The sequence below is a fragment of the Sander lucioperca genome, chromosome 21, assembly GCF_008315115.2.
Source record: "Sander lucioperca isolate FBNREF2018 chromosome 21, SLUC_FBN_1.2, whole genome shotgun sequence".
Classification (NCBI taxonomy): Eukaryota; Metazoa; Chordata; class Actinopteri; order Perciformes; family Percidae; genus Sander; species Sander lucioperca.
The window spans coordinates 24,564,767-24,587,973 of NC_050193.1; the positions used below are offsets into that span (position 1 = coordinate 24,564,767).

General features: G+C 39.4%; 1 protein-coding gene across 1 annotated transcript in view; it reads left to right on the top strand.

Moving 5' to 3' along the window:
- The first annotated feature begins 2,843 nt into the window (after positions 1-2,843).
- The window catches only part of LOC116063898 (speckle type BTB/POZ protein), a 95,912-nt gene continuing 75,548 nt past the window's right edge, over positions 2,844-23,207 (top strand). The window contains 2 exon segments of the mRNA XM_035996731.1: positions 2,844-2,971; positions 22,170-22,292. The gene's annotated coding sequence lies outside the window, so the exon portion shown is untranslated.

Below are 23,207 nucleotides of genomic sequence, written 5' to 3' on the forward strand. Positions count from 1 at the left end.
ATTAAACTTCCTCTATTTTTTCCCTGCTTGTCCCCATAGGGCCCTGTCTTCTTCCCGACCACATGCTTATTTATTTATAATTGCATTAAACTCCGGAGCTAAGCCACGGCTGAACACGGTGCCAGACCTGTGGAGTAAGCTGGGATTGTCACACAGTAATACAATTTCATGTACTGAAACATCACACCAGCTGGGAAAATTCCACATTATGAATCATGTAGGGATGCACTGTAGGTTAACAACAACAACAAGATAACAAAAGAAAATTTGGATTGTTATTCCAAACACCATGAGTAGCTATACAGAATGTCAACACAGATGTATATAATTTGAAATGAGACCGTCCTCCCTGAAAAACGACCCTATAAGTTGTTTGTTCAAGCAGCAATTACGACCCATTCTTACGTTTATAGTGGAGGTGCCCTCTAGTGGTCGTAGTGATCATGACCGTCACGTGCGTAACTTAACGTGAAGTAACTTAATGTGAAGTAACTTAACGTGAAGTAACGTATTCAATGTACTAATTTTACCCAAACCACAATCTTTTTTTTAAAAATATAACCAAGTGGTTTTTGTGCCTTAACCTAACCAAACTGCGACAGTTGAACAACGTTAACAACGTGTTTAAAACCGTGATGCGTTTGGAAATGAGGACAGAAAATGCTTCTGTGGGCAGTGTTTCCTGCCACCACGCTATGGGTTGTATTAGAGGGTAGGAATAAACAATCTATATGGTTGTATGGTTTGGAGGACATGTTTAAAACTGTGGGAACGTGGACTGTTTTGGACAACAGAGAAGCAAATTCCCCTGTAAAAGGATCATATCAATACCTTCCCTGCAGCATTTTGTTTCTCCAGAGATCAAACATTCCTGAGAAAAAAACAATCCAGGTGAAATAACAACTTTTTTCTTCTTCCTTTTATTCAATTGCCAGATTTATCTTTCCTTTTTTGTTTATCTTCCTAATTTGCTTTGTCTTAAACTAAATATCCCACCAGACAACCTTTTGGATGAGCATCACAGCAAATTCGTAGTGCATCCCAAGTGCTTTTGTTGAAGTTGGATAATTGTGATTCAGATCTTCAAAAGAGAAAATCATATTATGATATTCTTATAACATTGCGAAATTGCCAGGTGATCCTACATGGGCAGCTACCCACATGTGGTGACTTAATATCCACAATTCTGCATACTCACATCTGCAACATAAACAAGCGTGCACACCATTGTTTTCATAGCCAATTTAGATGCTGGCATCAAGATCATAATCATATTATAGCACATCTTTTCATGTCATATCATCAAACCGGAAAAAGCTGTAAATCTTTAAAAAGACACTGCACTATAATTTATGTTTTGCATTATTCTCAGTACGCTTTTAATTGCTTGTTGCATTACCTCCTGTATCCTCACATCTCTTGCTTGCATATATGACCCACTTTCCTGAGGGCAATAATTAAAAAAAAAAAAAAAAAAAAAAAAAAAAAAAAAGCATGCATGGCAGAGTCGATGTATCTAATAGGGCTTTATTTTTTTTATAAATTATATTGACTAGAATTCTGGGAATTAAGTGCAGCAATTACTGGTGACAACAAACACAATCTATCTGTGTGTGCCTGTACAATAAATCACCAAGCACCCAGCTCCAAATAGAAAATGGGTACTGCATGCGGCAATAAAAGACTTTTTACTTTTAGACATGTCTTCTGCATTGATGTCTGGCTACATTTTATCCTCCATATAATAAGAAATGTCACATTTTACACATATGAATGTGCACATAGTTTCAACATCAGCCCCGACTGTCTGCATTTGGGTCCTTCTCTTTGTTGCCCCTTTCCGTCACCGTTTTGAGAATTTAAGCTAATAGTCTTTTTATTACTCTACTAACTAATGGAAGCATTTAACACATTGTTTTCTAAATATAAAACAACTGAACTATTAATTTTGCACTTGCATTACATTCATGCACACTTTAGCAAGCTCAAATTACTGTAGCTTCATTTTTTCAGTATATATATATATATATATATATATATATATATATATATTCATCCGTATCCTGTTTTTTTTTTTATCTACTTTTTTGGCAGTGGTTAAATGTAACTAGTACTTCTACTCTGTACTTAAGTATACTTTTGAGATACTTTTACTTTACTTGAGTATTTTCATTTTTCTGCTACTTCATAATTCTACTCCACTACATGTCAGAGGAAAATATTGTAAGTTTTTACTCCATTACATTTATCTGAAGGCTATTGTTACTAGTTACTTTGCCGATTGAGATTTTTCATTCAAAACATATATGAGCTTATAAAATATGATGCATCTCTCTAGGCTAAATAACATAAATAAGTTTATACGTATATACATGTATAAATATTCCTTCACCTCCACCAGCTGCAACAATAAAATTAATTGTACACAATAATGCATACATAATCAAAATAAATTCACAAAATAAGATAACTCTGACACGGGCCATTCTGCAGCATAAGAAGAATTTTCACATTCAATACTTTAAGTAGGCCTACAATTTTCCTTAAAATGCTCCCTACTTTTACTTAGAGAAAGGATCTGCATATTTTTACATCCTCCTCTCTGGTCTATTTCTTACTGTAATGCTAAGTTTCCTTTCTGGGGGATCAATAAAGTTGTATCTCATATCTTAATTAACATTAATAAGTAATGAGTTATGTTAAAATTAAATTAAACTAAACTAAACTAAACTAAACTAAATTAATCACAGTTTGGGCACCACTGGGGTTAAATGCAATGGAGGAGATGGAGGTGTTTTTTTTCTAGTGTAACACCCATAGACTGTATATAGGTAACACCCAGAGACCAAAACCAAAACAATCCCAGCATGGCCAGCCGCTTGTAGGGCGCCTGTACACGTCATAGGATAACCCGGAAGTGCAGTGACGTTTCAAAAATCCTTCATCCCTGTCGTGGAACAGCGAAACAAAGGTGAGTTTTATAGCTACGAAATTGTCTCTTCGCACACTTATCGTTTGTACCTTGTGCTACTTTCCCCGTACAACGTGCGTTTTGCCTCGCTTTAACGCTGGGGACACTTTTACAGGGCTTAAATATTAGCCGCTAGCTGGCTAATGTTAGCAGGTTAGTATCTGCTCAGGTGTGTTATTTAAGATGTCGAGATTGTGTGGAGGACTTTTCGGGTGCTTTTTTGTCATATCGAGGTCTGTTGGTTGTTTGTGTGTGTCACAGCAAAATATATTTGTGTAAAAATTCCAGATGCAAAATAATGAGCACAATATAAGAGAAGCCGGTGCAGCGTCCTCCGGCTCAGTCTGAGTATCCTGCCAAATAGTGACCACGGTGCCCATGCCCGCCTCTGTTGCGTCTCCATGCGCAGTGCAGGGCAGCTGCAGGTTAATACATTCATGGTTGCACCTGTACAAACCACAAACCAGCGGAACACTGCAATGCAGACTGAGGTCCTAACTTCACCTCTTAGCAGTCAAAGTAAAAGTGGTTTCAAGCCACAATGAAAACAAGTGATGTATTGTCAGTGGTGGAATGTAACTTCATTTACTCATGTAGCCTACTGTACTTAAGAACAACTTTGAGGTCCTTGTACTTTACTTGAGTGTTTTCCATGTTACGCTACTTTATACTCCTACATCTCAGAGGCAAATATTCTAATGTTTTACTACATTTAGCCTATTTGGCAGCTATGCATACAGATTATTAATACAAACTATTAATGAACTAATAAATTATGATTATTATTATGGATTAAGCTACACGGCAGTAGGCTGTATGAAGTAGTTAAAAAAAATCTCCACCTTTACCAGCGGCAACAATAAAGTGATGTTGCCTACACATTAATGCATCAATATTCCAATAATATATATTATTCTGAAATTCATTCAAACCATTTTGCATAATGAGTACTTTTACTTTGTACTTTTAGTCAAGTAAGACTTTGAATGCTGGAGTTTTACTTGTAACAGAGTATTTCTACATTGTGGTATTACTACTTGTGCTTAAATAAAAGATCGGAGTATACTTTTTCCACCACTATATATTTTTATTTAAGCAGATCAAGAACTGTGACTTACTTTTATAAGTAACCCTTTTTGGGTCAGCAAGATCAATAGAATTAACCCACAGTTACTCAGGTACTTTTACTTTATTTAACTTAATTTAAAACTTTGACTTTGAGTGTGCTGAACATATAAAACATATTTACTACCAGTTTTGAAAGAATTACTTAGATCTTTTACGTAAGTAGCAGTGTAAACTTCAGAATAATGTATGTTGTATCAGTGGATTATAATTAGTGGGGCATTCATGTTTAAGCATCACTAATATTGCAGCATACTGCCAGGTTGCTTTATTTATAATAATAATCATAATTTATTAGTTGATGTATATTTTGTATTAATAATCTGAATCTGCAAAGTAACTAGTAGCTAGGGCTGCTCAATTATGGAAAAATATATAATCACGATTATTTCGGTCAATATCGAAATCACGATAATTTAACACGATTACTCGTTGACTTCTGGAAAGATGTTGCAATTATTGAACTTAAAAAACAATGGAAAAAGTTAAATAAATCAACAGTAAAAAAACATACAACTGTAAAATTTGCCTTAATACTTTTCCTATTTAAACTTATAAATAAGAGTTTACTTGCAAAACGTAATGAGCTAAATAATTGTTTTTCTCGATTATTCTGTTTTTGTGATCATTGGGAGCTGATTAATTGCACAGCCCTAGCTAATGTTGTTCAATACATTTAGTGGAGTAGAAAGTACAGTAGTTCCCTCTGAATTGTAGTGGAGTAGAAGTATAAACTAGCATAAAATGGAAATGCTCAAGTAAAGTACAAGTACCTCAAAATTATATTAAAATTGAATACAGTACTTGAGTAAATGCACTTAGTTACATTCCACCACTGCTTACTACTAAGGCTAAAGAGTAAAACACCACTTTTCTAAAAACAAATGAACAAGGATGCTCCAATCTTTTCTCCCCAGATATAGCAATACCGATCCAATAACAGTGCTGTCTTTCTCCACAATTTATTATTTCTTTTCTAAGGTAATATAATGCCAGTGATTGCTGTGGCAATATAAACTGTGTTGACAGCCCATTCAGTCTGAATGTAAACACTGAATTCTGAACTGAGATAAGATCCATATCAATGCAAATCAAACCAGCTATTAGGCTAACTGAAATAAAACCATGCCAATCTCTAGGTATGGTGAAGGGTATGTGATGATGTGGGGCTATTTTAATTCCAAAGGCCAAGGGAACTTTATCAGGATGCATAGTATCCTGGATCCATGAAATAACTGGCCTTTAAAAATAAAAATCTGCCTTCCTCTATGGGAATTTAACATAGGGGTGTACTTACTTTTGTTGCCAGCGGTTTAGACATTATGGCTGTGTGTTGAGTTATTTTGAGGGGACAGCACATTTACACTGTTATACAAGCTGTACACTTAATACTTTACATTGTAGCAAAGTGTAATTTCTGCAGTGTTGTCCCATTAAAAGATATAATGAAATATTTACTAAAATGTGAGGGGTGTACTCACTTTTGTGAGATACTGTATATAGTTGGTGGAATTGTCGAATGCTTTCTTATAAAGTTGTATTTGGCAGTTACAAGTCCTGCTGTCTATTTGAATTCAGATAGTTTGCCCCACAGTGTTTTCTGCTCAGATGGGCTGGAATTGTATGCATGTGCAGGGTGGCGTGTGGGAGTTCAGAAACACTCTGAATGGGAGTCTTGTTTGATTCATAACAGTCTATGGGTGAAGGTATTTGAATCTCAAAGATAACTCGCTGGCTGGCTTTGCATTCTTCTCATTTTTACAGCTCCTTTCATACTGCCGCACAGATTCTTTACATAGCTGGTAAAGAGGGATTGTTGACTTATAATGGTGTGAAAAGTTTTATTAAGCTGCAGGCAGCTCTACTTGAAATACAATACTTCCTTCTCAGCAGGTCATCACTCAGTCATTTAAGTCAGACCTGTCTATAGTCCAACAAAATTACCCTGAACTCACCTCATTAAAAGGATCTGATGTCACCGTCTAGCATAAGTAATAAAGACATATTATCCAGAGTGATAGTAGACTGTAAATACTGTAATATTTTACAAAATGGATGACGATGCATAGAGGCAACACTTTTTCTGTTGGCTAACCTTAAACATTTTAAGTCATATTTGAACAAAAAATATGCCAGAAGAAATAGAATTGGGTTCACTGGCACGCACAGCATTCAGTGACCATAACATAAAGATCTGTAGACACTACTGTTGATAATCAGAAAAAAATAAAAGACTGCAGCACAGAAGAAATACAATAGGCCTTATTCACTGCAGGCATTCTGACAAGACAAAGAGGGAAAATGACAGGCGTAATATTCAATACTAACAAGGACTGCACTCTATTTTGCTTTACTAGTTTCAGGGCCTGGTCACTGTACGCATGTTAGGGCTGGGCGATATGGAGAAAATCAAATATCACGATATTTTTGACCAAATACCTCGATATCGATACCGCAACAATATTGTAGTGTTGACTATTGGTGCTTTCACAAAATATTTACAGAATGTGATTTTTGATTAATAATCATCAGTGGATCTAATGACTAAGTGGGTAAAGGTAAATAATAGAACAGTTAAAACAGTCTGGTAAATACAGAAAATGACATCACTTTACTGTAATGCAGCCTTTAAAACCAGGAAAAGACAACACTTATGCCATATTACGATATCCAAAATCTAAGACGATATCTAGTCTCATATCACGATATCGATATAATATCGATATATTGCCCAGCTCTAACGCATGTGCTTGCTCAATAGACTTAAATAAAGCAGAGCCATCATTAAAGGTAATAATTATACCTGTGCTTTTCCTGCTATGACATGTCTACTGTGAAAAAGGACCAAACAGAATGATAAAAAACAATAAATGCAATAGATATTTACTATTTATCATAATTATACTATTGATTATTAAATAAGAAATATTTCATGTGCTTTTGTGTATTCTTCCCAAATAGATTTCTGTATTTTTCTGTATTTATTTTCTTTTAAAAATTCAAACACATAGCTGATAGTCATAGTCATTTCATTGTGTGAGCAGTCTTTCTTCTTTCAGCTGACTGAGCTACAGTCCAGTTAGTTTTTTATCAGTGCAAGGAAATGTTTTTCAAAGCCATAAAAAAAAAACTAATTCAGCCACAGCATGTCAAGCATTGCATTTTAATAATTCTTACCAGAATGTATTATTACATTTTGTTTCACTCTTGGGGTGTTTGGATTATAAAATAACCAGTGACTTATTTTCAGAATAGTTCAAATGATTCTCAGTTTCTGGTAGACAACAAAAAATAAATTCTCAAACTGAGGGAAACACTGTGTGCTTATAAAAATATCCAGTGAACATCTGGCAGTTGAGAGTTGTTGGCAAAACTGCATTCACAAGGCATGATTGGTTGAATTAATAATCACAAAATCATGTTTTTGGGTAGGTGAAAACCTTTTTGGGTGCAATAAATTATATATAAGAGGAACACAGATATACATGCTGTTAACAAGATCAGTTTGGAGGGGACAGGCCAGATGCTCAGTTTCGTACTGCTGAGCTGTGCGCATCAAAAACAGTTATTAGACAGGTGGCCTTTCCTTAGACTTCCACCTGGCAGCTGGCAGATAGACACACTTTGTCTTTTGTTTATAGGAGTGTGTGTGGAGTGGAATGAGACCACTTATCTTGATTTAGTAGTGCTTTTCTCGCCTGGCTGCTTGTATTCTTTTTAAACACTAGTCAAATTTAAACTCTTAGGCTGATGTGTGTCGAGCTCTCCCTCTACTCGACTGTGTCCATTCAGCTCGGTGCTGTATATTAAACTATTCAACCACTCTGTCTGATGTTCTTTACACACAAGTGCCCAGCTTCCCAGAGCCCTCCCCCCGCCTCTTCATACACTACAAGATGCAGCCATTTGGTTTATTTACGCGAGGTGCTTCTGGAACTGCTGGGAATAGGCCAAGAGCCAATCGAAACACACGGCGGAGGCCAAGCTAATAGAACCTGACAGAAATGGAGTCATAGAGGCCGCTCAGGCATCGTAAAGCTGTCGCCGTTTAAGCCCCTAAATTTGTCGCTATTACCTGCTTGCTTCTCCCTTTACATGGCCAAAGAGTTGTGAGGAAAAGTGTAGCCAGGTGCTGGAGTTGGAGCAAATGTTGACTCATCTTTTCCTGTCTCAACAATATCAAATGTGTGTACATACTTGCACACATGCTTGTGCATTTTCAGCATCTAATGCAGAATGCATTGACAGTTAATGTAAGGATCAATAATATAGTATCCATCGTAGTGGTATCATGTACAAAGTGAGGACTACTTCAGAGTATTGTACATTTTACAAGACAAAATGTTTCTGCACTGCACCATTTCTTTGACTCTGCTGCACCCAGCTAGCCATGTACTGTATTTGTTTACACTCATATTCTTACAGCTGTGTACTTTTAGGGAATTGTTAATGGTGCTGCAGGGGAGGATGTCAATATGTGTGAGTCTTTTCTAGGTCGTCACAGCGAAACTCTACAGCAGTTTGTACATCAAACACCATTTAGTCAGGGGAAAGTCATTTGAAATCGTCCCCTCGTCAGAAATCCATTGTAGAATCTCTAAGTAAATGGAGTTTCTTTCCGCCAATGAGCCTGATTAAGAGAATATACTGTACGTAAATTCCCCTAAAATTTGGCTCATCACTATGGACAATCTGGCTCCTGAGCTGTGTCGGTGGATCAATTCCAAAAAAGTGTTGGGCGAAGGCATCACAGCCTACAGCTTTGGCATTTCTCTGTCTGACTTTTTGACGGACTTTTACAAATTCACAAATGGGAACTGGTAAATGTAGAAAAACTTTTTTTGTGCGATATTTGTTTGAACCTGATTTCCACTTTAAAGTTCAAATCTTGAATATGAATACATCATATTTTAAATACTCATTTGACTGACATCCCGCTGTTAGCTTAAAGCTTATGGACCTTTTTCACAGCAGACATTTTGACTTGTCATTGTAGGAAAAGCACAGCTGAAATTGATAACTTTAACGAAGGCTCAATTCCATCAAGTGTCCCAGTAAGCTATGTCAGTGAGTCAGCATGAATAATACCAGGGCCTCTCCTAAGTGGAATGCAGCCATCATTAATGGTTTTGAATACACGTGTGCTTTTCCTACTATGACATGTCAACATGTCTGCCGTGAAAAAGGTCTATTAAATTGGTTTGAAAACATGAGTAGTTAAGCTCTAGATTTAAGCAATGTCAGATGTAAAATATGAGTTTGAAATGTAGCTAATGTGGGCTGAAAGCATTCTAGTACAGAACATATGGAGGAAATTGATCTGCATTTTATTACAGTTTGGTGAAAATGTTGAAAAGCACTGATTTTCCATCCTTTAATGCTACTTCCAAGAATCTTCCTGTGTGCGGACCAACTAAGACATAATTTATATAGGCAGATGCCCACTCAAAAATGTCTCTGATTGGGCCTTTTATAGATGCAGCATGACAAGAAGCTCATTTATCACATTGCTGAACAGTTGTGAGGGAAGGCAACAAGTATTGAATTAGTTTGCATGAGAGCAGGGAAATTGAAATATGGATTGGGGTCGCAAATGCCTGCCAGTGCTATTGGCTGTTTCGGATATGGAGGATGAAATGTATTTTCTGTGTATGTGTGTGTCAGTGTGTGACTGATGCAGACAGTGCTGGCATCGAATGGTTTTCCAGCTTTTCTATTTTCCAATAACAAGTTGGGAGCAGGAGTGACACAGATGAAGTGAATGTTTTAAGAGGAAAAGTAATCTTAAAGACAAGCCAAGCCATTCCTCACTCTAATACGCAGCCTCATCCTCTGCTTCTCCTACATCACTGCTTCTGTCTCAAAGCCATCACGAGCCAGCTCTCTTACCATCTGCCATTTAGATGTATTTAAATCATGCATGCATGCTGAGTTTGGACCTGTGATTTGAACTGGTCAGGTCCCCGGTCTCTGCCAGGCTGCTCAGCACAACTCGTGACCCAGGAAAGCCATCTGAATATGAATTGATGACAACAAAGTTGGTTAAAAGTGTTACTGCCCAAACGTCAGATCCAATTCTGCTGATATTAACTGGCATTTAAACCTAGAAAATGGTGACCCATCCTAATGGTTTGATTACCAGATCCAGCTCCGTCATGGCTGAAATATCTGATTTGGCATTTGAGAAGGATATCATTTTTAGGTAAAATGTTGAAGGCAGCTGTAATGTATTATACCCAAAAGTCAAGAGGCCTAGTCTCATTTACTCATGCATGACTAGTAGTTCCATGCAGATTGTTTACAGTATTACACATTTCAAGTCATACTATACTGTTATTTATGGATGTTAATGATCAACAGTTAAAAAAACAATTATACTAAACAAAAAATAAAAAAAGTAATAATTTCTTGCATGAGAAAAGAAAAATAGGCTATACAATCTTTTTTCTTTACTGCTAGTGCTAGTGCAAACTTTTTGTTGTTGTTGCTAAGCTCGTGACTCTCTGCTGGACAGGTGACACATGCCACTATCGAGGACTGGCACACAGAGTAGGCCAGGCAGACACAGAGCTGACAACCTCGCAGGTGGATGCGGTGGAAACAAGCGCGGGCTCTGTGGACCGCAAGTGGTTTCAGGAAAGTGGCTGCATGTGTCCACGACAATGCACGGAACATCGTGGCTTTGCGACTGGTACAAGTCAGCAGCTGTAGTATGTCCGAGCCTTCCAGACGGGTGAACTGGGACTCTGGCTGCTTGTCGGTTAACGGTTAATGATCGGTTAACGAGGATCGGCTATCAGTCTGAAAAAGACCTTTTTCACGGCAGACATGTTGAAATGTCATAGTAGGAAAAGCACAGGTGTATTCAAAACCATAAATGATGGCTGCATTCCACTTAGGAGAGGCCCTGGTATTGTTCATGCTGACTCACTGACATAGCTTACTGGGACACTTGATGGAATTGAGCCATCGTTAAGGTTATCAATTTCAGCTGTGCTTTTCCTACAATGACAAGTCAAAAGGTCCAAAAGAAATCTTAATTAGCAACCCCACTGTCATTGTGTGACATCAAACATTTACTTACATGTTTGTTTAATTTTTTTAGTGGCCTCCTGAGTTAGTAATGTGCCACCTGATATAGCCAAAGAATAATATTAAAGATAATAATAATGGAGCAAAAAGTCAATTTAATTGGCCAGTTGATGAAAAATGAAGTCCAAAAATCCAAAAATGAAGTAGCAAATAATTTAGATAATTGGTTAATCGGTTTTTCGAGTGCCAAAAATTAACTGGTTCCTACTCGCATGTCAATATTTCCTGGTTTTCTTAGTCTTTTTTATAATGATAAATGGAATGTAGAGGAATTTTTCTCTATTTTCTGATATTTATTTAAAAATGTATTGAGTGTTTAAGAACAACTGGCAGATTATTTAATATTGAAGATAATTGTTGGTTGCATCTCTAGATAACAATTACAAATTACTATATATGTAACACCTTTTATACAAGTGCAACTATAACTGCTTGCTTATAAATCTGAAAACAAGAAGGAAGAGCAGACAATTTAAACAACAGTGAAATATTAGAAATGCATCTAAAGGGTAGGAAGTAGCTGTGGTCTTCACTTCACTATTTGCTATTTGAAGAACTAAACAAAACGACTGTAGTACCCTCATGAAAGTTCTCTTAGAAGGACCTTGTCCCAAACCTGTTGAAGTAAAGTCATAGGAAGCCACTTAAGGGATTTGAATGGTCTAAAATGATGTTAAGTTCACAGGTAAGAACCACTCCACCAGTGATGGACTGGGATAAAAAAACGGCCTTGGCATTTGCTACACACTGCCCCTATTTTTGTCAATCAGGAACTCTGCCTTCCCAGTGAATCTTTCCATGCACCTCGCTGCAGTACAGTCTTGAGTATTTGTGGCTGCATGCATAAAATAACTTATCAAAATTTACCAAAGACAAGTTATCAGTAGTGGCCCATAGGGGTCAATAGGGGGGCGGCCCTTCTGGCATTTGCCCAAATTCCAGATGGCCAGTCACTGCACTCCACCTTCTTCACCCCCCCCCATAGAAAACACTCTTTGTTAAAGGAGTTGCGTGTCAACGGTAGGGGTTTGGAAAAGAGAGGGGACAGGGGGAGGCGGAGGGAGAGTAAGAATCGTGGCTGTGAAATCGATAGTTCATACTGTTCTGAAATTGAAGGTTGTTTTTTGTCCGAGACTGTGTGTAGAAGGTGGAATATGAAATAGCTTTGGTAGAGGCCCCTGATGTAAGTAGCAGTATTGATTTCCAAAGACCTGGTCAAATTATGGTACCGCTGGTTTTGTCATAGCCCTTTGAAGGACCAGAGTGACTCTGGTGGGGCAAAATTTTGGGCATCGCCCAACGTTACCTCATCTCCTCCTCCCCGAGTGGCCGGCTTTTTCTGTCACCAAAGTCACAGAAGGAGGAAATAGAGTCTTCTGTTTCTACAGTTTTCAGAGTCTCTTTGAGGACACAGCTGCAGGATGGGAGATTTCCCCTGTTGGCAGTTCATGTTAAGAGATTCACTGGCATTACAACATAAAGAGAAAATAATCCCCTCTCTATGTGTGGTAGTATCTGTCTGCATGTGTGTCTGTTGGCAAGTGGCTCGGAGAGAAAGACTGACTGAGTGGACTGACAGAATCAGTGTCTGCGTGTGAGCAAGCCTGGCTTTGTACGTCTGTATGTGCGGGTGTGTTTTGTTACCGAACAAGGATGGGGCTTGCATGAATGTCTGTTTGGCAGCAGCTTGTGTTGAGGTGTATTCACACATATCCCCTACAGTTTAGCAGTTATTGTGAACAGCCAGCCATTACTGGAGAAATTGCTGCTGTTTTAAAGATTTTTATTGCTGGAGGATTTGCAGGGTAAAATGGTCTGTAATTCCCACCCTGGGCTCCCCCACTGTGCTGTCTCTGCTGCTGACGCTGCTTTCATACTGCCCTAGTCTGGCTTCATAAGGAGAAGCGACAGGAGGCTATCAGCTCCCTCCACTCTTGAGATTCAAAAAAAGTTTGCTGGCATGAAAAGAAGGCTTTGCCTCTTACTCTGTCTCTCTTCCCCTTTGCTTCCTCTACAGTCACTATGTGTCCCATCTCTTCTTCCCCTTTCCTCTCCCTCCCTCAACTCTTGTCCTCTCTCCAAGTAACGGGGTCTCATGCTGCAATATGCTGTGTTTCCCCACTTGAGTGTTAATGAGGCAGATGAATATTCATGAAAAGCAGGCTGACATCGCTCTATGGCGATTGTGCAAAGGATGTTTGTGTGCACAGGCACTGTGGTGGCCACATTTCTGAGGGATCTGTTGTGGACATCAGGGGACTCTTGGCTCCTCTGCTAATGATGCAGATGTGCGTCCCTGAATTTTGTTTTGGTTGGTGATTGTAGATGACCCCTACCCAAGGCCTCTCCTATCTCTCTGGTGGCTGTTGGCGGAGCTTAAGTTTAGCCTCCAGCTGCTGGTGGAGGAAAGCCAGGGAGGGCGAGACTCAGAAGAGGAGCTACCTCTCAGTCTGCTGCCTACACTCGTCCTCCTCCTCTTTCTCGTCCTCCTCCTCTTTTCCCCTGTGGTGCTGGCTTGTGACAAACCGATGCCATGGGCCGCCTCTCTGGGGATCGTCTCCATCCTTTTATTATACCTTGCCCTCTTTCTCGCTACCTCTCGTCATCTTTTCATTTTCTGTCTCCTGCATTTTTTTCCTTCTTGGAACGTGTGTTGTGATGTCTGCAGCCGCCAGCACTACTTTTTGAAGGACATATGAGGAAAGCATGAGGCCCATTTATTCAGCAAAAGGCAGCATGATGTGTGCTCGTCATGTTTCATGCATTGCCATTTCCTCCTGTGCTCGCTATCCCCCCACCACACTTTTTTCATTGTCAGCTTTGTTCTGGTCTTCAGCTTCTCTTTCAACAGTCCCTATAGTAATCTCTCACTTTCTCTTTCCTCTCTTTCCTCTTTTGCTCGGCAGCCTCTCATTTGCATTTTCTCACTTACTTCTCATTCTTCCTCCTCTCTCCCTTCCGTCCTTAGCCTGCGGCTTTTGCTGTGCCTCTTCCCCCCCTTTTATTTGCTATTACTCCTTTTTCCCCTCTCAGCCTCCCTCTTTCCTCCCTTGCTCCTCTGTAAGATATCCGCCCCCTGCAGTCTACCTCTAAAGGAGCTCCTATGGTTCTGTTAAACATCTGTAAATCTTTGATCTCCCACCAGCCATTTTCAACATGAGGGGATGTGTGTTTATATCTGCCACACAAGGTGGAAATGTGTGTTTGTCTGTCTTTCTCCTGCTGTTCATGTACTGAGCAACCTTTAATTTGGGAAAGGTGAGTCTGTTGATGCTGTAGAGGAGGGCAGATAGTCTGACTGGCTCCTTTTATGTCTACTATTCAGTGACATAGAGGCCTTCCTGGCCCATGGTTCTTTTGGCCTCCCTGTGTTCATGAAAACTGTGGCACTGCCACTTAATATTGTCAGTTCCAGTCTAGCGGGCGTCACTGCTGATTCTCATGCACGCACACATCCTTCCTGCAGTTGGAGAAAGGGTGGAGGCTAGCCAATTTATCAGCGCTCTGACTGTAAGGCTACAGGGAGCCCTCCGTCTTCATCAGTTCACTCTGCAGATAGGCACACCCTAGTCACCGCTAGTAGACTTACCTCATGTTTCTCCATTACACGTTAATACCCAAACTGTGAGGGTGAGTAGAATTGGCGCTCTATGTTATGCCATGTTAAAAAACCGGTCTGCTCAAATCACAGGTTGAACAGGGTAAAATGGAAGGCCATAGTATTGTAGTAGTCAGTTCATTATAAGCTAACAAGAATAACATTAGTCATAGTGTAACTGCAATATTAACTGACTGTTATGCTCCACTTTAATTATTGCAAGTGTGAAGCAATTATACAGCTAATAGCAAAGGAATTAACTTTGAAACAAACATCTTGTACAGGCTGCATTTATTTTAGTTTGCTGCTTTTTCGTTATACCTTGATCTTGATTAAATACTTGATTAAATACTTTTAAATATATATTTAAAAGTATTTATATATATATATCTATCTATCTATCTATCTATCTATCTATCTATCTATCTATCTATATATATATCTGTCATCAAATAGTTGCTGGTTAATTTTCTGTCATTGTTTTAGCTTTATTTCAGTGTTCATCAGCATCTAGTCTTTGCATCTGGAAACTGCATTATCCAAATCAAACATCAAGTTGGAGCATTTTGTATCATTTGTAAATGAAATTTGAATAAAATCACATGCAAGTAAATTCAACTCTGCTTGTATTTATTAGGGTTGCTGGACTGGACAAGGTTATTCCCTACATTAACACTCAATAAGAAGTGTGAACCTTGGGTGCTAGTCATTGATACACCCCACAGTTCCTGTCCTCTCATGTGATATCTCAGGGCCGTCCTGCAACAGAAAAGGATGCCGGTTTACTTTCCGTCTTCTCCTCCATCTCTTCGCCGTCTTTGGCCTGTGTGCCCCCTCGCTTCCCTTGGCCCGCTGCTGATCAAAGCCCCTTTGAGGGTGCTGAGCGGGGCCAGAGCTAGGAGGGATGTGATGATATGTGTACGTCCCCTTTTGTGTGATTAGACGGCGTGTGACAGGCAGCGTCGGCCCCATCAGCTCACATTAAGCCCCAGTGCTGTCCTGACACCACCGCTCCCGTTTTTATCTTTTAATATTACACCTTCCTCACTAGCTGAATCAATTATCAGTGATTATGTTAGTGTCAAAGTCTTTAGTGCTGGGTTGAGCCCCACCGCTTCCTCCTCCTCCTCCTCCTCCTCCTCCTCCTTGTCCTCCTGTGTGGCCCAGAGGCCCAACAGAAGCCACACTATGCTGATCCCCAGTCAGAGCACTGCTGCTGCAGAGGGAGAGCTTTACAGACAGCTCTAAGTTTAACCTTCCTTCTCAACAGAGCTCTGACAATGCAAGGAGAGTTTATTATGCCTGACAAAACTCCCCCATGTAGGTTCTCCTCAGCGAGAAAGCTGCTACATAACGATTAGCCCTATCATGTTCAATTGTGGATGTAGCTGTCAGAGCTGGCTTGGTGGTCTTGTTGTGTCCTTGGATTGGACATGGTTGCTTGAGAAGACCATGTTGTATAAGTAAGTGATCACAGATCCTTTACTATACCCTACTTGTGTTAATTGCTGAAAGGTGAATTTTTTATGCAGAATTTCTCCTCCACACTTTCCCATGTATCTCATCTGTTTCCCTCAGTACAAGTACACTTGGCCTTAGATTTATTGGTGTGTGTGTGTGTGTGTGTGTGTGTGTGTGTGTGTGTGTGTGTGTGTGTGTGTGTGTGTGTGTGTGTGTGTGTGTGTGTGTGTGTGTGTGTGTGTGTGTGTGTGTGTGTGTGTGTGTGTGTGTGTGTGTGTGTGTGTGTGTTATTGCCCATGCAATACACAGGGCAGTGAGGCGGCTCGTTAAAAAATCCCCTCAGCTGCAAAGCCATGGCTTTTCCACCTTCGTGAGTGTCAATGCTGCAACACACACACACACACACACACACACACACACACGTTCAAACACTTTGAGTCTTTAAATATCACAAAGCTGCAAATGTAGGACATAACACTTTCGATTAAGACACACACACATTCGCTAACTCATTCTCACTAACAACTGTTTGCTTGGAATGTCTTCTAATAAATACATGTCAGCTGCTCCATCAAGTTCCCCACCTCCTTTCCACTTACTTACATATATTTATAGTGCTGAAGCAGTCAGTATAGTTGAGTTACATTTTGGATCTGGTTCCTGTAAAGTAAAATACCTGTATTTGCTGAGCGAGTCTCTCAAATTTTGATTGATTATGTAGGCTATCTGGCACATTGAAATACCAGGTTTAAGAAGAAAAGTACTTTATCAATACCTCTTGGGGAAATTCTTATTTTTTTACATACACACATAGGATATACACACACATGCACATGCAGTGGTTTTGGAGAGATGCCAGAGTTATGGGGCTGCCACATAGTCAGTGCTCCAAGCAGTTAGGGGTTTAGTAACTTGCTCAAGTGGGTGAACTGGCACCTCTCTACCAGCTCACCAGTCCACACTCCATAGCGTGGTCAGTGCTGGACTTAAACCAACCACCCTCCATTTTCCAAACCACTTTTACTGGGAGAATACGCAACTCCTGAATCTGACGTATGGAGAAGAGGTATCACTGTGTTGGTTCTACAGAACACTTAAGTCCACTTGTGATTGTACAGCGGTGTTACAGAGTGGAGATTCTTCCCTCACAAATAGTCTTGAGCGCAGACGCCGGCTGCAGAGAGCACTTTAACCAGAAAACAGACAAGTTTATATTCGGTTTGTCACACTCAGATTAGTCAGAGTAGTGTTTCTGTCTTCTCGACCAACAAAAGGTGAATACAGTTCTTTGAGTTTGAGTTATTTTAAAGCTAAACATCAAATCAAATTTGATAAGGGATTTGATAAGATCCAGATTCAATAGGTATATTAAAATACTTTGTAGAGCCCTAACAGTCATTTATAAAGTCATCTGTCAAGCAAAAATCATTTTTTTTTATTACATTTGACGGATAAAAAGAAAAATAATAATTTGATTAATTGATATTGAAAAAAATTATAATGACCAATGAATTCCAATGCTCGAGCAAAGCCAGCTGTTTGAAGGAGATGAAAGCTGCAGTGTAGCTCCTGTCTTCCTATTAGCAGAGCTCTCTGTAGAAATAAATCAAGGGGTCAGGTTTGGAGTTGCCAGTTAGGATTAGAGTTTTTAAATTCATCCGCTGTGCTACTTTTCTTGACAAGTCTCTGCTGTTGACAGTTTGTTTGAGGCTTTTAAGATCTAAATGTGTCCGCTCGCTATCTAAGATTGTTTCTTTGACTTGCTCTCGACCCTCCCTGCCTCTCCGTCTGCCCATCCTCTCCTTCTATATGTTATCCGGTGTTGAGTGGTGGTAAGGAGAGATAGTAATCTGCTCTAGCCTTGGCACTCCCTCGGTACTCTGGTCTCATTGAAGAAGATTGATGGCCCTCTTTCTGGAATGGCTGTTGTTTTGGATGAAGAGAGAAAAAGATGGAGCCTTAGAAGTGGATTTAGAATGAAAAACTGAGCGAGTGGAGGTGGAGTGGGGGGCAGCCGGTAGTGGGTGAAAAAGAGAAATGGAGGTAAGGTGAATGATAGTTGTAAAAGATGGAGAAATGGAAGAGGAAATGTCACCGTGAAGGAGCTTGAGAGCTCATTAAATTTAGTTTGTATTTTATTGAGTGAGGGTATGCATCCACCTGTGATTGGTTTCAGATTCAAACATCAGTCTTTTTTTTTTATGCACATGCAGGTTATGAAATTGGCTGTACTTAATTTGCATGTCAGGAAGATTGTATTTAAATGTCAGCGTTGCTCTCAGGATGCAAAGGAGTCGGGAACGTGTTGTGATGGAGCGGTTTTGTACATGTGTCTCCAGTTTCTGTTGCATTACAATGCTGTAAGGCCTTTAACCCTTTAAATGTATCTGGTATTCACTATTAGTAGTCAGTGCTGCATTGCTAGGTGGAATTAGCAGTCATTCATCCCTCCATATGATGGGTCTATTGCTCAATGCCTGTGTGTGGGAGGCAATGAGTTGGTTGGCTGTGATGACAGTTATGCTCTTAATTGTATCAGTTATTCTTCCTCTGTGGCTCTTTTGAATGTAGTGAAGCGCTTGATGTAACCCCCATGGCGTTTTGTCCCTTTCTACAGATTGGTCTTTTTAAGTCTGGGCAGGTTTGAGGAGTGGTGAGACATAGAGGAGCAATCCTTTTTTCTTCTACCTTATTTCTCCCCTCTTTTGAGAGAAAAATTGAGTCTGACATTTTTCTTTATTTTTGGGCTACCCATCTCTTCATGTTCCTCACTGCCCTCTGCTTAATGTCTTCTATCCCTTTAGTGACTCTCCTTTTTTTTGTTCCTCTGTTTCTTGACTATTGTTTGAGCTGCTGTCACTCTTTTCTTTCTGTCTTTCTCACTCTATTTCAACAGCCTGTTGTACATCGACCTATCTTTCATCCTGCCCCTCCCGCCTGTGCGTCTTGTCGGCTCTTTAATTTTCTGCTTTCTATTTTCTCTGCTGTTGTATTTTTATTTCCCACCTCTCTGTCTGGCAGCTCCATTTTCCTTTTCTTTTCTTTTTTTTTTTTTCTCCCCCAGACGGACCGTGCTGTCTCATGATGCTCAGACATTGCTGGGGTCAACCAGTCAGGCCTTGGTGGCATGACTGGTTGGATTTTCTATTGTCATCTGTCCCTGTCCAAAATGACCACTTGAGACTGCCAGAGTCACAGGAGGGGAAACGACACAGGACCGAGAAGACAGGAAGGGCATGAAGGCCAGGTCTCATCCTGCTTATCTAAAATGTTGATGGGGTTGTTACAAGCTCCAGGTCATACTTCATTTCCTGTGGTCACAACCCAGTATCACACCTCTGACCAGTGTGTATATTGGACACAGAAAGTATAGCCCACAAAAACTATATAAATGTTTAGTTCCAAACATGGAACAATGAGGAAGGAAGGTGAGATTTGAAGTTGAGGACATGATACTATAGAATATTCTTTAAACCTGCAATAACTGTTTTTTTATCCACTTGGGGGCAGCACAAACAATTTGTGAAGGTGAACACAACACTGGCATATTATCATCTTTTCTCCACCAACTCCTGAGGAAAATGTGTCTCTTTAGCTCTTGAATATTCTACTATGTTCACCTGCTGGTAGCTAACTTTGTTTGCCTGCCATTTGGTGCTGAACGGGTAGCTTGCAGTCAGTTTTTAAAGCTTTTTTTGCTTAAATCAGCTGCCTTCTACAGCTGAAAATTGTGTTATTAGAGCGGCTAGAGTGAATCAAAACATAAATTTGTGCGCCCTAAAACCGAAATAATAAGCTGTAAATTAAAATCTCCAGATCCACTAAATCCACTTTTATCTTAAAGTCCTCCCTAAAATACTTGATGATGATTAGGAATCTATTCTTCATCTTAATTCAGAATGACACTGTCAATGCTTACTGACAAATGATTATTATATTAATTGTTTAGTCTCTGAAATGTGAAAGATGTAGGGGAAATCTGTACACCTATTATAAAATACAACTGAATCTGAGGTTTCTCTCTTTCACCGAACTAAGCCTTGTTAACTCTTTGTAAAACACATTTCAGTCAAACTCGACAAAAACAAAATAAAAATCACCAAAACAGTCTTGGTTAGTCTTTCCACTGTTCCAACATTTACCAACTCTGGTTTGGTCAAAACAAACCCTTATTTCACTGATTTAGATGGGAAAATATGCTGGCTCTACACGCTGTTTTTCCTCGCTGTCTCTCTCTGTCGTTGCTGGTCTCTTTGGGAGAGCCAAGTGAGAGCTGCAGCTCAACGCTGACAAAACCGTCCCAAAAATCGCCCCAAAAAACAACTGGTGATGTACTCAGCCAATCTCCAATATCTAATCGCCCAACCCTAGTAAAGCATTTGAATGTTAATTTAGAATTTCATTGGCAACGATATCAATGATGCTTTGATGCTTTAAACTATTTGGTTCAGCTCTAAAAGATAGGTTGGTATTAAATATATTTTTTAAAATGGGGTGTATTAATCAGGTTGCGTCTATTTTGCTAAGTTTGGAGTGAACATCTACTTTGTCAGTGATCACGTATTCATTTCAGGTGAGCTATTGATCAGACGATGTTGGGCCCACACACATATCACAGAGACAGGCTCCCTTTTTGACATTTCTCTCAGGGCTCAACCTCTGTATTATGCATCTGATTGACATTTCCTTGGTATGTATCTGTAAACATGTGGCTCTTAAGATATTTCATTCATTCATGTAGATCCTTTCCTCTCTCTCTGAGGTAAAAGCCCAAAGGCAGTTTGGATACTGGTCATGAATACAAAGAGCCTAAGTGTAAAAAGTAGCCAATTCTTTGTTCGGTAAATCTGGGATATTTAAGTCAGTGTATTAGTTTGTGTCAGAAATTATTTAACTTCTGAGGCAACTTGGGACTCACTTTTCTGTAGCTATCATCATCATTTCAAGTCATTCATGCCTGATTTAAAATGCAGCTTCGTACTTTATGAGCTGGATATAAAAGGAAATTGACTCAAATCAGCCATCTCTTTCTACTTTAAATGTCTTAAATTTCTGACATCTTTATGGATCGGCTGTATTGTGAGCCCAACGAGCTTCACTGTGGCTGTTTAGCTTCAGACATTTTTTTTACAATCTGCAGACCTTTCAGGTTTCTACAGACCTTTCTTTATGGTTGGTTATACACAACCGGCCGACTGTGAAATCCTGTTGGTCTGTATTTGGCAGCCATGTGGAGTATTAGTAAGCGGGCATGTTTATTTAGGTAGAGGTAGTATTTGAAAGTGAATAAAACTTGGAGGATTTAATGAGACTGCCAGAGTACACCTTTATGTTGGAGTTGAGTACCACTGTGGGTCTGTTCTGTCAGATGGTTGCACTGATATTTGGGTCTCTGTGGGGCCTAGCGTATACATCTGAATTATATCCACAAAGATTTTTATCCCTTTTTTTTGGGTCAGTGTAAATATACCCTCAGAAGTATTAAAGAAGCATGAAGCCTTCTTTGAATGGTATTGCTATTAGCACCACCATGATTCGTGAAAATTAGATTGCATTCCTTTATGGCTCTGTTTACACCTGTGACTTAGCTTAGTTTGCTGTTTGGATACAGTCCAGACACAGTTTGTGTTTGGATTAGGGTTTAATGCTGGGTGTAATTACATAAGGAGGGCCCCTGTTCCACTTTGTTCCGCCTCGCTGTGTAAACCTCACTACCTCTTCGTAAAACATGTGTCTTTGTAATATTCAACACACACTATCCCAAAACGTTCTGCATTCAAGTCTCCTACATAACAGATGCGCACCCAAACAGTCAACTTGACAAGGAGTCTCTTGCAAGAATATGATAAGGCACTGGCTCACACCCACGCTCGCTCTCACAACTACAGTCTTGTTGATTCTTTCCGCTGTTTACGTTTGCAGCTTGCCAAGAAGCTCAGGCTTTGGACAGACATGCAGTACTGACACACCTACAGACAGACAGTGTTCAGCTGGCTAGTCATGGCAACAGCAAGCGGAACAGATGTTCGCTGGACTTTGATCTAGGTGAATGCCAAATGGGGGGAGGGAAGGGGGTATTGGTCTGTACCTATTGGGAAATGGCAAGTATACTGTGGGCCACTGGAATAGGGAGGTGTTAGAGACACTTTCAGCCGTTGATACATTTGATGAATATCAGTAGCAAACACATTTGACTTAAAATGGTGTCCGTAGGTCCTGGAAAACGCTTAAAAATGTTTTAACTCAAGGCCTTGTTCATTTTTTGAAGTCTTAAACTAACATGAAACTGCTGTATTTCATAAATATTTCAGTCTTCCTGGTGCCGTGTGTTCTGCATAGAGCTGCAAAGATTAATCGATTAAACGATTAGTTGTCAACTGTTAAATTAATCGATTTTGATAATTGATTAATTGGTTTGAGTCGTTTTTTTATTAAAAGAAAAGTAAAATGTCTCTGACTCCAGCATCATAAACGTGAATATTTTTTTTTCTTTGAGTTGTGGACAACACAAGACATTTGAGGACCTCATCTTGGGCTTTGGGAAACACTGATCCACATTTTTCACCATTTTTGATATTTTATAGACCAAACAACTAATCGATTAATCAAGAAAATAATTGTTAGTTGCGTCACTAGTTCTGCACTGATTTGTCAGCCCAGGCTTACAAACCAATATTGTAATAGGTCTACATTTAATTTAATTTAAATGTTTATTTGTTTGACATGCTGTGTTCTTTTGAATTCTACGTGGCATTAAAATCTTTAGTAGTCTACTTTGCAGACATGTCATTTAAAATAATAATCAGTTACTAAGTTGTAGTTCAGTAGGTTTTCTTAAGCAATCTGTGTTTTGTTTCGCTTTTTGATAGGCGTACACCTATTCTCAGATGTCTCGTGTTCAACCAAATAGTGGGTAAGACGAAATTGATGGTCCAGAATGAGAAATGAGGTAGATTGTTT